The sequence below is a fragment of the Cebus imitator genome, unplaced genomic scaffold (assembly GCF_001604975.1).
Source record: "Cebus imitator isolate Cc_AM_T3 unplaced genomic scaffold, Cebus_imitator-1.0 Scaffold639, whole genome shotgun sequence".
In the NCBI taxonomy this organism is placed as follows: Eukaryota; Metazoa; Chordata; class Mammalia; order Primates; family Cebidae; genus Cebus; species Cebus imitator.
This window is the reverse complement of record NW_016107954.1, coordinates 42,607-57,970: the sequence shown is the minus strand read 5'-3', so window position 1 is coordinate 57,970 and position 15,364 is coordinate 42,607.

Sequence of the window (15,364 nt, the reverse complement as noted above, 5' to 3'; positions counted from 1 at the left end):
TTCCACCCTTATTATAAGCAAAATATAATTTTATTATTAATAAAAATTACTATTGAGTGTTTTAATATATGCTAGGCATTTCATTATAACCTTGCAATATATTAATTTACACAATTCTCATAACAGCCCTCTGAATTAGGTTTTATTACCTTCTCCAATTTAAAGATGAAAAAGCCTGATACTCAGTGGTTATGGAATTTGCCAAGGTCACACAGCTAGTGAGTGTGGGAGCCATGATTTGAAACTGGGGGGTTGTTCCCATAGCCCATGTTCTTAACCACGCATCTCTTCATCTGGCAGGGATCCCTGCCCACTGATTCCCCCAAACACTTAGCCTTTTCACTGTAGCTTCCTCTGTGCCAAGGAAGGCTTCCATTCCACCCAGGCCAGCCTCCTCATTATCTATTAAAACAAGCCATGCTCAGATTGACCCTTTCTTTCATCTGGCCTGCTCTGCCTTCACCTTATTTGAACCTTAGCCATTCCTCAAAAGCTAGCTGAAGTCCAGCCGGCTCTGCAGTGGCCTCTAGAGTACCAAGCGCATCCTTGTCTCCTGGACCTCATGGCACATAATCATGCGTCACTGTGCGCTGGGCTCCTGTTATTCCAGGTCCATGCTCTACCTTGTTATGAAAGACTATGAGTCATTTCAGAGAGACAAAAGTGTAATTTTATTTTGTATCCCCTGTAGAATCTTGCCAATACTCAGAACATAACAAAAGCCCAATTGAATTAGATCAGCATAGTACATGGCTCTCGAGAACATTGCAACCCCCAAGTCTCACAAAAACTCTGTAAAAGAAAATGAACAAGTCGGCCATAGCCTCCTGTGCCTTCAGTGCAACACCACACTGACTCAAACCTTGCATCTCTGCTTCCTGGAATCTTTGGTGCCGCAGTTGGATCTAGAAAAAAAAACGTTTCCTTTTCTAATTCTGAAGAATACCCAGGCGTGCCGCTAATGCTGCCTTTGTCTACATGGCAGTGAGAACTCTATGAATTGCAGTAGGACATCACCCCTGACCCTGCCGCCCCTGGGCCTTGTCTGAAGGTGCTTGTCTCTGAATATACAATAAATAGAACCTTGGAATCAACTTCCAGCCTTCAAAGAGTATCCTATGACTCTTCAGGTAACCCGGCAGTACACAGTGGAATGCTGACCAGTTGTGATTAGAGAGCAAGGGGAGAGATGCCAGGTGTAGGTGAAGGGGAGGAAGGCAGCAAATCACACTGTCACGTGTGTACCTATGCAACAACCTTGCATGTTCTTCACATGTACCCCAAAACCTAAAATGCAATAAAATAAATGGGAATAAAATAAAATAAAATAAAATAAAAGGAAAAAAAAAAGAAAGCAACTCCATGCAAACCATCCAAAAGACCACCACCGGCCGAATAGTGGATGGCAAAGTGACGTCTGAGACCAACGACACCAAAGTTCTGAGACATTAAGCCAGCAGAAGCAGGGGACCCTTTGGGGAGCAGGAGGCCAATAAAAAGTTCAGAGGTTAAAAAAAAAAAAAGAATTGCACTTCCCAGTTTCAACACCAGCCTCCCCATCCTAGAGTAGCTCAGGAATTGATGGCAAAGTGGTAGACTCAAGAGATTGCTCCACCTTGAATTCCTCTACAGTCTGTCAAGCCTGTGCATTTCCCCATCTCCTCTTTTTATTAATACCTGATCCCTCTATTACTGTTCTAACTCACAAATTAAGACTGTGTATATGTGCAAAATCTTGCATATTTCCCTCTACCTGTTCTTTATATAAATAACTACTCTAGCCCACAAATTAAGACTCTGCGTGTGTGTGTGTGTGTGTGTGTGTGTAAAAGCTTGTACGTTTCCCTCTACCTCCTCTTTTTATTAATAGATGGTCTCTGTATAACTACTTTAGCCCATGAATTAAGAATGTGTATGTATGTGTGTTAGGGAGAGAAAGGCTTAAGCACACATATAAGAAAATATATAATTCCTGAGCACCTGTTTCTGTGATGAAGGAAGAAAAATAATGACATTAAAGGACTTTGTAACTGCTGCTCCCTCTGTCAAGAATGGTCTTCTCTGCAAGGGCCACATGGCTCCTATTCTCACTTCCTGCGTGTCTTGTTGAATACTAGTGTTAAAAAGATGTGACCCTAACACATCCTGCAAATTAGCACTCCCATCACTGCCTATCCCCCTTCCCCTCTTTTTCTTCATAGCACTGATAACTGACACTGTGTGTGTATTGACTCATAGTTCTGCCCTCATGCACACGCCCAGCTGTGAGCTTCATGCGGGATTCTGTCAATTCCATTCATTTCTGAATCCCCTGTACCTAGAACTCTGCCTACCTGCACATCATGGATGTTCAATAAATAATCAACTAAAAATTCTTAAGCATATGAGTGAATTATAACAAATAAACAAATGAAAAAGGGTCCTGAATCTAATTCCAATTTAATGTTAGCAAAATGTGGAACTTCAAAATAGGACTTAATTTCTCTGGGTCTAAGCCTTCTCATGTGTCAAATGAGGTACCTCAACTAGTTAGGCAATGTATTCCTGGACATTTCTAAGCGTCCTTGAGTGCCCTTGACATGAACAAGTGATGCAGGAGCTCCTGCCCTCTGACTGACTTTCAGGTGCCCTTGGGTGATGGTGTTTTCCTCGTGCTCATGAAGTCAAGGTGAAAACGCAAGGCTCAGCTGAATACCCTACAGAAAGATTTGCCTGGGTGTGTGCTTGTAGGCAATGCCAAATTGTTTCCTCTTGTTTTGCAGGAGGAAGAGAAATCAGTCTCCCTTAAAATGCCTTTGCAGCATTACTCCTATGAATTGGAACCAGGAATTAATACCCTCAAGCCTGAAGGAACAGCACTCTTTCTTGAGTCCCACAGAGGAGGACTCGACAGACGTTGTCTGAACTGTTTAGGGAGAAAGCAAAACGTGTTTCTAAGGAAGGCAGGAAGACAGCTTTGAGGCTTCCCTATGGTATCTTCTGGCTAGGCATTAGTTTCCTCAGGCATCAGAACTAATCATGGCAGTTTCGCAGTTCTCCTTTCAACCATCCCTAGAGGCCTCCGTCTTTCAGAGACCCCCAGGGGGAAAAGGAGAACTAATGCACTAGAAAAAGCTGAGCTTTGACGTAAAATGCACTAGCAAACAGGACTAAGATGGATCACACAGTCAAGCGTCACCATCACTCCATGAGCACAGGAAATGCCGCGCCCCGCACTCATGGTTATGCAGCGCAACAACGTGATAGAGTGCGGCTGTCGCTGTACTAGAAATTGAAGGCGATCTGCTCCTACCTGTACGTACAGCAGGGAAAATCACTTTCAACTCATTGAGAGGCTTCAACAGCAGAAAGATTGATCAAACCGATGAGGAGCAAATCTCCCTGCCGCCTACTGATGCCAGACACATAAACAAGGCTGGCTGCAAGTCATCCCTCAGGCGGCACCTGTGCGGAGGCTGGGTGGGATGTGTGTGACTAGCGAAGCGTGTGAAGAGGGAGGGTGAAGAGTGGCAGTCTACAGGCAGCGGACAGCTCCAGTCTCCTGCCCCGTGTTTGCAAAAACAGAAGCCTCAAGTGGAGTCTCCTGCAGCTGAGCTGGTCCTGACTCAGGAGGATGCTGGCTTCTGAGAAGACCACTGGGGACACAGAGGGAGTGAGGACCTGGAGCTGAAATTTTGTCTGGAGCAGGCTGTCATGGTACCTTAGGCCTTCAGGGAGACTTCTGAGAATTATTCATTTTGGAGACTCATGAGGAAGAAGTGATAGATATCTTTTCTTTGGAAACACAGTCTTACTTTAACAGCCAGGCTGGAATGCAGTGGCACAATCATAGCTCACTGCAACCTTTGAACTTCCCCCTACGTTTTAAAAATTTTTATAGAGATGGAGTTTCGCCCAGGCTGGTCTTGACCTCCGAGCCTCAAACGATCCTCCCAGCTGGATCTCCCACATCACTGGGATTACAGGAATGAGCCACTGTCCCCCACCGTGAAGGGGTTCTGAAAACAACCATTGCAAGAGAGTAACAAAGTCCAAGTGCTCTCCAGCAAGGTGCAGGGCAGTCTTGAGAGACAAGTGGCATCCTCACGGTGCAGCCACCGGCCTCTAATCACAGTGTGACTCCAGGGTTCTTTGCATTGCCTATCCTCAGAGGGCCTATATCAATGGGGCTGACACTTGTCATCTTTCCATCTATCCATATTGCACCCAAATCTCCCTCATTAGATAAAAAATTAATTTTGTTAATTAAAGCAATGGAAATCAATTAACCTTATCAGGAAACATGGCCTATTGAAACAGAGCCAAGCCTTATATTGCAACTTCCTTCTGCCTGAGATCAGAGATAGAACCACACAGTTTGACTCTCAGAGAGGGGTTTTCTACCCTGGGAGTGAGAGGAAAGTTTTTTTTCCCTAGAGCTAGAGCAGGTTCTAAACTATTCATAACCAGGTTATTTACTGCAACGCAATGAGTATTAGGATTACATTTCACCAGCATCCAAAGATTCCATTAATTTCTTTTCAGCTGTCTACCTAGCATTGTAATGGATTTAATATCAATCATGGATGCTTAAAATAAAATTCAATGACTTTACAAGTGGAAAAAGGAGGCCTGACGCAGGGTGGTTAGTGGGTTTTTCCTTCTCTTCTCCTGTACCACATCTTCCCCGAACAGCTTAAAATTTTATCCCTTTTATAAATATCTCTGCACAATTTAAACACAGTCATTATTTTACTTTTAAAAAAAGTGCTATAAATGCAAAGGCTGAAGTCTCCTCAGCAAAGTCCCTGCAGCTTTCTCCGTTTATTCTGAGCTAATTGCCAGAGCAGCCTGTGATGAAATTCCTAATAGCCTCATGATGGAAGATTAAACCCACTGACAAGGTGCACTGCAGGCTCTCCGGTCCCACCCACTTTCATGGTGTAGGATGAGTGCCCTCATTTGTCAGAATCCATGGGGCAATCAGCGCGCTCCCTCCCTAACTTCCGGTTTAGTCACACTCACACAATAGCAGCCGGGCTCCCTCTAGAAAAAGGGACACAGTCTGGCCGTCCCAGGTTGTATTTCCTCAGCTGAGTCACTATTGAACAAATGAACCCGCTGACAGTCTCTCTGAGCTTAGCCCTGAGGGTCAATTCCGCCTTTGAGGAAAGGGTGACTTACCTACCGCCGCAGTCCTGGAACGGCTTCCCTTCTTAACCTACTCTTGTCTACCTAATGTCCAGAATCACCTTCTCTGATGCACTGAACATTTTACCCCACTGCCCAGTCCCAATCAAACCAGATACATCCTGTTGCATTCTGACATTCAAGACCCTCCTTTCCTCCCATTTCACAGCATCACCCCCTTGATTCCCCTGTGCCTTACAAGCCGCTGCTCACTCACTCTTCTTCCTTCACATGCAGCGTGCTGGCCATGGCTCCTGCACTAAAAACAACTCACGATGCTCCACCTCCTACTTCTCTCTTTTTGAGAACCCCCTTTCTATCTCTTTCTGTATCTAAATGTGGCACTTTGCATATCAACATTACAGAAAATAAGAAGTTTGCTTGTCATTTTTGTTAATAAAAGTATGGAAGAAAAGATCTAGCTAAAAGTAAAACCGTAAAATGATGCCACCTCCATCATGACAACCCCTGCCTCAGCACCTGGAGACATGCTATGTGTCCTCTCTGACTGAGAATAATGTACCTTCCCGGGAGCTGGAGCATCTGTCAGGAGCTTGCAAACAGACACAGGTAACAGGTGAGAAGGGCTTGCTAGCCACATCCCATGCAGAGATTCAAACACAGCATTGATTACAGCCTTAGGGTCTTCCTTCCCATCACAGTCTATGTGACTTCGATTATCTCTCTTTAAAATTAATCCCGACCATCACGTTTATCTCAAATCATATACATCAGCCCCCCCATATCAAGCACAGTGGCCTAAAGTAACACTCTCATTCCTGGGAACAGCAAAATATCAAGCAGTGCTGCCATCGCATCAAAACCAGGTCTGTTTTAAAGAATTTAGGATTTCTTGATACATAAAATCTCAGGATGGGAAGAGATCTATGAGAAAGTTTTCCCACTAGGTGTTCAAAGGGTAGAAACAAAAATCACTTTTAAAATGTGGCAGTGGCAGCAGCCAAATGCATGTGGAAAAACCTGGATTAAGCTAAATTAAGCAAATTTACTTACTACTTTTAATATAAATCATGCATCTCCAGGAATAGATGCAGTGTGTATATTTCCCAAACATATTTATCTTGCCACCCATCCTTTGTACTGAATAATCTTATGGCAGTAATGTCCCATGAAACACACTGCACTGGAATCTTCTAGCTTAGTCTTTCATTAAATGCGAGAGTCCTGTTCACAGCATCACACTTGGGCTTCCCCTTGTTTGTCTCCACTGTCAGAGAACGTACTGCTTGTGTCATTTTCCTACCACAATGTTCCTTTTCTTCACTAAATCAAGACATGCTGCTTTGTAATTTCCTTCTGGTACTTTTGGATTTGCTAAGGCCATAAAGGGCAAACCTAATCCATCTTCAGATCCATAAAGCACTCTTATGGTTCTTCTAGTGGTATCCTCCAGGCTCGAGCCCACCTAGGCCTTAATTTATTGCTCTGATGACATTTCACATTGTAACATCGGCCTGATCCTTTCTGTTTGATACACGTCAATGATCAATATTCCTCTTAAGGTATGGTGGCTGCAATTAACACAAGCACTCTAGATTTGGTCTAATCAATAGAACCTAAGACAGGACTATTACGTTCTTAGCTCTGGTTGCTAACATACAAATCAAAAGCCAGAAGATCGTACTAGAATAAAATAGAATTTTATCTGCATTAAAGTAGTTCTTCATCAAAGTTGAGGTTGTTTAGGCTTATGCAGATTGACGAGCTTTTGTTATTTCTATGAGAATGATGACCTTAGTGTTGAGATCCTAATAATTTGGCATAGACTCTTTATGAGAATTAGACTATGATTTAAATTTGCTTCGCTATAATGGACTTCGGTTGTCAACATTACCATTGTCCTGGACAAGAGGTAAGAGTCCCTAATGGGACTTGGCGGGTCTGGCTCAAGTTCATTCTTACTTCACCCCAGGTGGTGCAGCATCCCTGAATGCCAAGCAGAATGTTCAAGAGTCAGCCAAATCCCTGCTGTCAAATAAGCTTCAGCATGTGAGAGGCAATTCCTGTTATTTTGCTGGGTAATTTTTGCTTTCAAAAGCAGAAGAGAGAACAGAGGCCAATATTGAGAGATGTGAATGGTACTAGGGGACTACAGAAGAATAGAAATGCAAATGCAATTTTTGAAATGCACCCTACTGAATAGTTCACTGAAAATATGAAGGCATATAGGAGGTATTGCTGTCACCAGGTGTCTGGTCTCTGCAGGACCACATCAGCTTTTAGAATAGCCCGCATGGATTAGACAGGCACTTGAAGCATATCCATTTTCAAGTAGTCTTTAAAGAAAATTCAAGACAAGATGGTGGCAGTGGAAAGAATACGTAATTAGCCATCAGAAAACGTGGATTCCAGGCCTAGTTTTGCCATTTATTTTCTCTGATAATTAATGTAACCTCTCTGGAAATTTATCTATATAATCAAACTCCTGGACTAGATGTTAGCTATGGGGTTTTGTGTGTGTGTGTGTGTGTGTGTGTGTGTGTGTGTGTTTTGTTTTGTTGTTTCTGTGTGAGTTTTTGGTTGTTTTGTTTTGATTTAATGCAGATCCTCTACAATTCGTTATAATATTCCCTACTGAAGACTGACTTTCCTGACTTCCGGTAGTCTTCAAAAAACACAGCTTTGCATTGTCTTAAAATGGTATGCATAGTGCTTGAAGTTGAGGGAGAAGATAAACAATTAAATTCCTGCATTAAATTAAGCACAAAGTCGTATTTGTATTTACCTTTTGGTTGGTGGTGGCAGAGAATGTATTGCTTATAGCATTTTTTGTTTGCTATTCAAAACTTAGCCGTAGATTTGTGCCTTTTTTTCAGACGTGTGGCCTGAGATTGTCCTGTTGCTGCTATACCTCTCCAATGTACCTTCATGATGACCCTTCCTGGGAGCAGCCAGCACAATTGCAGTAGTCCTCCTGGGAGATGCACCTGCTTTTCCCTGACATACAAGAACTATAAAAATGGCCTTTTGGAGGTTATTAACACTGACGGCATTGCCTTAGCCATACCAAAGAAAGATTACACGCCAGCAGGACTCCAAATTTAAATTATGCTCATTGGAAACAAATAGTAGGCTTGGGACAAAAGCAGCCTACTTGGGACACTTTCCTACGTGTCCTTGAGTGCCTTCATATAAAACAATATGAAGGCACTCAAGGACACTTAGGAAAGTGTTTGTTTGTTTGTTTGTTTTTTCCTGTATCCAATATAAAATTTACTATCCACTGAGGCAGGAGAGAGTTTATAGATTTTGCTTGGCCTCTGAAATTACGATTAAAGATGAAAACCAGGTGCTTCAAGAAGTTGAAGATCCCCTCTGTATTTGGACACAGCAGCATGATATTAATTTCATGTCTAAAAAAGTAGAGGAATTATCTTGACTCAAAAAGGAAAGCTCCTGCTGGCCAAATTCTCCTTTGCCTGATAGAGTTAGAGGTGTGTATCATTCACTTCAGCAATAAATATTCTTGGGGGTGAGATCAAGGATGAGATAAAAAAGAATAATCCCAAAATTGCCTGTATTTTATAATCCCTGGCCATGCAGGCACCCATAACAGATGACCATGAGCTGAGAGGAAAGGTAGAAAGAGGGGGAACCCTGAACATCAGTGTGGAGGACAGGACAATCCATATCAAAAGCCAGATACACAAAGCTTGATGATACACAAAAAAATGCTACTCTGTTACGTCTGACCCATCAGCCAGTTGTATATGCATTCTAGTAATTACCTGACAAAAGCTGTTCTTTCTCTGGGAGAGAGAAAGGGCTTAGGGCAGGAAAAGCCATAGAATTTGTCTTCTTTGATTGCTCACTGTGACTAAAGTCCCTCTTATGAAATGTGTGTGTTCAATGACCATTCACTAAATGTTCCATGATTGTGATGAATAAGATCCACTGCAAACGAGAGCCATTGATTCACCAGAGCCCAGATGCCAATTGAATCTCATCTAGCATATCTCAGCTGTGAGCTGCTTGCGGGCAAGGACTGTGCCTAATTCATCTTTGAATCCCCCCAGCACCTAATGCAATGTCATGCATCAAGCAGGTGCTGGGTAAATGTTTGATAGGGGAGATTGCTTTCCTAAATGAAGGGAGATGTTTGGTAACATAATCTGTGAAGTAACATAGGCAGGCATTTAGAAAGGCTTATGTGGGTGCTGCTCAATCTGCAAGACAGGAGCAGCCCCAGCCTCCCTCACCGATGTTGCGGAGAGAAGTCATTCACAAATAGAGGAACAGGTAACTGCTGAAAGGCTGGGGGACTTCAGCACAAAGCTCTGAGGCTTCCTGGCTTGCTCAGCATTTAATAGGAATAACGCTTTGTAGAAAATGCTATGCTAGAAACAGATCTATGTATGTATTCAGATAAAGAAATTACAAATTCATTTAAGTGAGTACAAAGGTCCTGATACAAGAGAATGATAAGTCAAGCCATGTTGAGGTAAAGTAGACCGTGTGGGACAAACTTCATCAATATTTACACCATAATTATGAAGCCCCTACCATGAGCGGTATGAAAAGTTGAGGAAGACATGGCCTTGACATTTAAGGAAGTTGCAGTCTGCTGGGAGAGGACCCTCATCACTGCTGAGACACAGGGAGCAGAGGGATTCAGCATGCAAGCCTGGGTGTGATCTAAGCTGTGTGCCATAAGGGCACAGGAGCTTCGTCTTGGGACCAGACTTCTCTGACTCCCATTCTAGCACCTAAAATAGCATTAATTGTATCTACTTCATACTGGCTGTATGTGGAGCTTTTAAGCAGTGCACATGCATGGTAACCACTCAGTAACTCTGAGCTGCTATTTTGATAACAGGATAACAGAAGAAGATCAAGACCAAGGGCATTCCCTGAGCCACACCTGGCTAAATATTTTACAGCTCCCTCTTGAGTATGGATTGGAAATGAACACCATTCTCTCTGTACATTGTGCTATAAATACATGATCTATACATTTATAGACTAGCGATGTGCAGTTCTGAGAGAGATGTTTAACTTTTTAAGAGCTAGTTGCTTAGGTGGCATTGTGTTCATTCTTACCTCTTCATTTAATTCCTCAGGTATTGTTGTGGGAGGCACCTGAAACAGGCAGTTCCATTTTAAAAACTGTAAATGGTGTTGAGACATTTATACGAGCAGAAGTCATCACAGGCTGGACTCAGCTGGGTCCACCCTGCACGGCGATACCCTGTGCTTCAGGTGAAGAGTGGGATTCCGAGAAACATCAGGAATCCCTTCTTCTTCAGGGATATTGACCCACATCTCCATAATTTTAGAAAAATCTATTTAAGGCACCTGAGCAACCATGAACACAGTGCCTTTCTTTCCTATAGACTTTGTTCAGTCTGTGGCCACATTCCCCATGGAGGATTTTCTTTCTGAAGATGAGGTGTGAGACAGGAAGAACACAGCTGTGCTTTCAGATCCCAGACAGAAATAGTGGGACATGCTAAGCCATCAGAAAAAAAAATATTTTGACTTATGCACAGAGCATATTTTCTTTAGAAGCTATCAGGGAGAAAGAGCAATTTTTCTACATGAAATGCCATTTCTTCCCTATATCCTGGCCTCCTTTTGAAAATCAACTTTTCATTGAAACATTAGTGGACTGGACACACGTCAATGGTCTGTTCTGCTCAGCGTTGGAACAGATGAGAAGCAGTGAATACCATCACGGGCTGCAGAGGAGCCCACAGAGTCTTGCTGTCCTTTTAATTCCACGACGGTTTGGATAGAAAAGCCAACCCTGCTGTTTTGATGGCTTAATTTCTTTTCCTCAGTCACTGCAGCAATGATGCCTCTAAAAGGGACAGCCCCCTTTTCAATGGAACCAACTGCATTGGAATTCTTCTAAATGGCACTAAATGTCTTCAAAATCAAAGGAGAATGTAATTTAAGTGCCACTTGGATCTTCCCACAGTTTCTCTGTACCCACACACTAGAACACTGCCTGGTGACAGGTCTATAGTTTAGGGTAACACACAGTGGGGAAAAAGTGTTGGTTTTTCAGCCATGTATTTCAAGAAATTGACAATTTTAATAGCATACTTTTAATGGAGAATCATCCAGACTTTCTTACCCGCTTGAGGTTGAAAACATCAGTAGGATGTGAGAAAGCAAGGTATTTGTAAAGAAATTAGCATCTATCTTCTTCCCAGAAATGGAGACCCCAACGTGAAGGCAGAATAATAGCATGGGAGTGTCACCCCCACTAAAACATTAGCTGAGTTTAGAGATCCCAAATGGGGATTGGGAAAAAAAATCACACTTTTCTCCGCAAACTATTGTTTTTACATGAAATAGCACATACTCTATACGTAGTGTGTGGCCAAGAGTATCATTGTTCTACCTTAAGGAGAAGCAAGCAAGTGAATGTAGATTAGATAAAAATTTGGAAACAAAATCCCATTTCTTTAATAACAATTGAATGAGCGCTTCCTATGTACTAGGCATACACACTTGATGGCAGGCAGCTTCTTCTTTCTGGGAACTCACATCTCAGTGAAAATTTCCAATATATGATCAATGCACATAGCACTATCTGGAAACGGTGTGGTGGCTCACATCGAGGTATAAGGCATAGAGAGTTGGGGGAAAGGCCAAGGCAGAAAGGTGGAATGTCTGTGAGTGCACATGAGGAGGGAGTGGGGTTTTAATGAAACTTCCTATGTCTCTATCTCTATAAAATTAAAGTGGGTGTACATCTCTCAGGTCAATAGAAGGAATAACTTCCTGATAATGAAAGCTGTTTAAAGATGGACCGAGTTACAAAGCAGCACCACAAAATTGGCTTTCCCTCGATTTGCCATGGTTATTTTAGGAACAGCAAATGGCCTTTCAAAATCTTGTCAATATCTAGCTTTTGTGGTCTGGGGCTAAGTGTAATTAGAAGTGGATTGAGACAGTGTTTTCTATATCCTCTGTCTCTATCCTTTCTCGCCTCCCATTCCCTTATCAAGTCATTACAACTGAGATTTCAACTCCGTCCATTCTAACACAACAGTAATTATCAAGGTCATCAGTGACTCAATCTTACCAAATTGCCGAAAGTCATTTCATCTTCCCATTGTATTTCTCTCTTCTCAGTAACAACAACAAGAAAAAAAAAAAAACCCAAAATATACTTCCCTCTCCAGGCTTCTGTGACACCAAACTCTGTGCATTTACTGGATGGTTAAGTATTAGTTCATTGCTACTTCTGGGTCACCTAAGCCTGTCCTTCTCTTTCTGACCTCTGAAAGAAGGATTAACCCCAGGTTCTAGCGTAGGTCTTCAAGCCTCCTGTGTGCACACTCTATCCTACAAGGCTCTCAAGCAAACCTATGGTTTTAAATGTCATTTGTATCCTGGTTATTTCCAAATAGCACACTCAATGGAGTGTACTATTTGGAAACCTATGTCCTTAGCCCAGTCCATTTTCCTGAACACAAAATTCCTTCAAATGCACATTTGACTCCAACAGGCTTCTCAGACTTCACACACACACACACAAACACACATGAGCGGAACTTCATGCCATGCCATACCCTCACACACACATGACTTTCAACCTTGAGATGCTTAGGTCTCAGCAAACACCACCACCCTCCAGCCAGCTGATTGGGCCTCAAGCTAGCAAGCATTGTGATTTTTTCTGTTTTTCCCTCTTACCTTATATTCCATACAACGAACATCTCAACTCTTCCTGCTATTTCCATTGCTGCCACCACAGATTTTACAACCGTTTCGCAATTGGGTTATTGCAATGGTCTTCTAACTTACTTTCCTATTTATGCCCCTTCTCTCCTGTAATCAATTATCCAACTATCATCCAGGGGAATCTCAACACTTAAATTAGACCATTTCACTCTAATGGCTAAAACCTTCAGGACTTACTATTACACGTAGAATAAACTTCAGCCTTCTTACCATGGCTACAGTGCCTTGGCGAATCTGGTTTATACCAATTCAGGGACCCCATTTCCTGAAACTTTCCCATTGCCTCCATGTTTTCACCTCGCTCACCTCCCGAAGCAGGCAGCATTTGTTGCCACCCTTGGCTTTTGTACTTGCCCTCTTGTTGCTCAGGAATGCTGTTTTCTGGATCGTGAGGTAGGTGTTTTCTTCTCACACTAGACCTCAGCGAGCCTTCGATGAATGCCTGAGCTGAAGTGCCTCAAACGCACCATCAGTGACTTCTCATGTCACTCCCCTACTTCATAGAAGAAATCTCTGTATGTATTTTGCATGATTATTATGTCTTTCACTTCAATATAAATGGAGAATCAGTAAGGATGTAAATAGGGAATCTTTCTGAGGATAAAAACTTAACTCTTTTGTTGCTATATCCTTGCACTTACATATAGTGTATGGAATAGTAGATGCTTAAAAACTATTGAATGGATAAATGAACTAATGAACAAATGAATGAATGAGGTTTCTCTGAACACAAGAGGAATGAGAGCTAGACTGGTAAAAGTCACTGTTTTCATTTCTATTTCCAAAAGCAATATTTTTCAAGGGCTGAGACAACTTGTTTCAAGGGCTGAAACACTAGACTTGGAATCAGTGGGTATAAGTTCAAATCAAACTTCATGAGCTTGGGACAACTGCAAACTCTTTGGGCTTCCGTTTCCTCATCTGTTAAATGAGACTGAGGATGCTTATCATTATCATGGAGATAATGATACGTTAAGTTAGATAATTGCAAAGTTTCTAACATACAATAGGTGCCCAATAAATGTCTCAGTTACAGGCTGTATGTCTAAATATCTATTTCAATATTAAAATTTTTTCAAAGGTTAAATGTTTCATTCTTTTCCTTAGAACCTGCCTTAGAATAATACCTCTCCAAAGCATCCTCTCTTTGCACTGTAAGCCTCTATTTTGTTTTTGTTTTTGTCGTTGTTTGAGATAAAGTCTTGCCCTATCACCCAGCCTGGAATGCAGTGGTGCAACCTCAGCTCACTGCAGCCTCTGCCTCCTGGGCTTAAGCAATTTTCTGGCCTCAGCGTCCCAAGTAGCTGGGACTACAGGTGCATGCCACCACATCCAGCTAATTTTTGTATTTTTAGTAGAGACAGGGTTTCACTGTGTTGGCCAGGCTTGTCTCAAACTCCTAACCTCAGGTGATCCACCAGCCTCAACCTGCCAAAGTGCTGGGATTATAGGCATGAGCCATGGAGTCCAGCCTGCAAGCCCCTGTTTTGGCCAGTCATCTTTAGGGATGAGGGGGATGGTCTGGCTTGACTGCATATTTTAAGTGCTTAGTCTCCATGTTGATGGGGGCCACAGAAACAGATGATGGGGGAGGAATCAGTCTGTGAAAACCCTCTGGTCCCTTCTCTCTAAGGAAATCAGTGAATTCACTGTTATGTGTTCTGCCGCCACCATCTAACTGGTAAGATCCTCACTTGACAGGCAGGAGCCTGCTCTCTGCTTCCAGCCACTCTGCCACCAAGCCAGATTCTTCCTAGATTGACTTTATCCCAGAGCATCATAGGGATGTAAGCTTTTGGATGACGTAGATAAAACAAAATCAGAGGCTTTATGCCTGCTGTTCCATCAACTTTCCAGGAAGGAGCTCAGCTATATGAAGTTTACCCTTCCAGTGGACAGTGACTTAGATGACATAAAAAAAAGAAAAAATACATATCCCTTTTATCACATTTCTGTCCATTTATTTTAGGCTGTGGAAGCAGATTGTCTTTCTCTTTTCTCATATTACTTTGCCTCTAGGGCTACTATTCTATCAAAGTAATGTGTGAGCAAATCCTCTCTTTACTGATGCCTAAAACCCATTTTTAAGTCTATATTTGCTATGCTTTTCTAGTGTTCCAGATTAGGTCTGCAGAATCAAAGGGCATTTATCAAAAGCTTAAGTAGCTATTTATGTCCTATTTTGGGCTGATACCATTCACCAACTAGATGACGGTGGTGGCGGTGGTGGTGGTGGTGGATGTAATGATGCTTGTGGTAATGGTGGGGGTGATGATGATGCTGGTGGTTGTGGTGATTGGGTGGTGATGACTGTGATGGTGATGCTGATGTGCATAGCGATGGCAGTGGGGGTGGTGATGGTGATGGTGGTAGTGGTGGTGGTAATAGTGGGAGTGGTGATGGTGGTGGTGGTGATGATAGTGATAGTGGCGGTGATGGTAATGCTGAAGGGTGGTGATGATGATGCTGGTGGTGG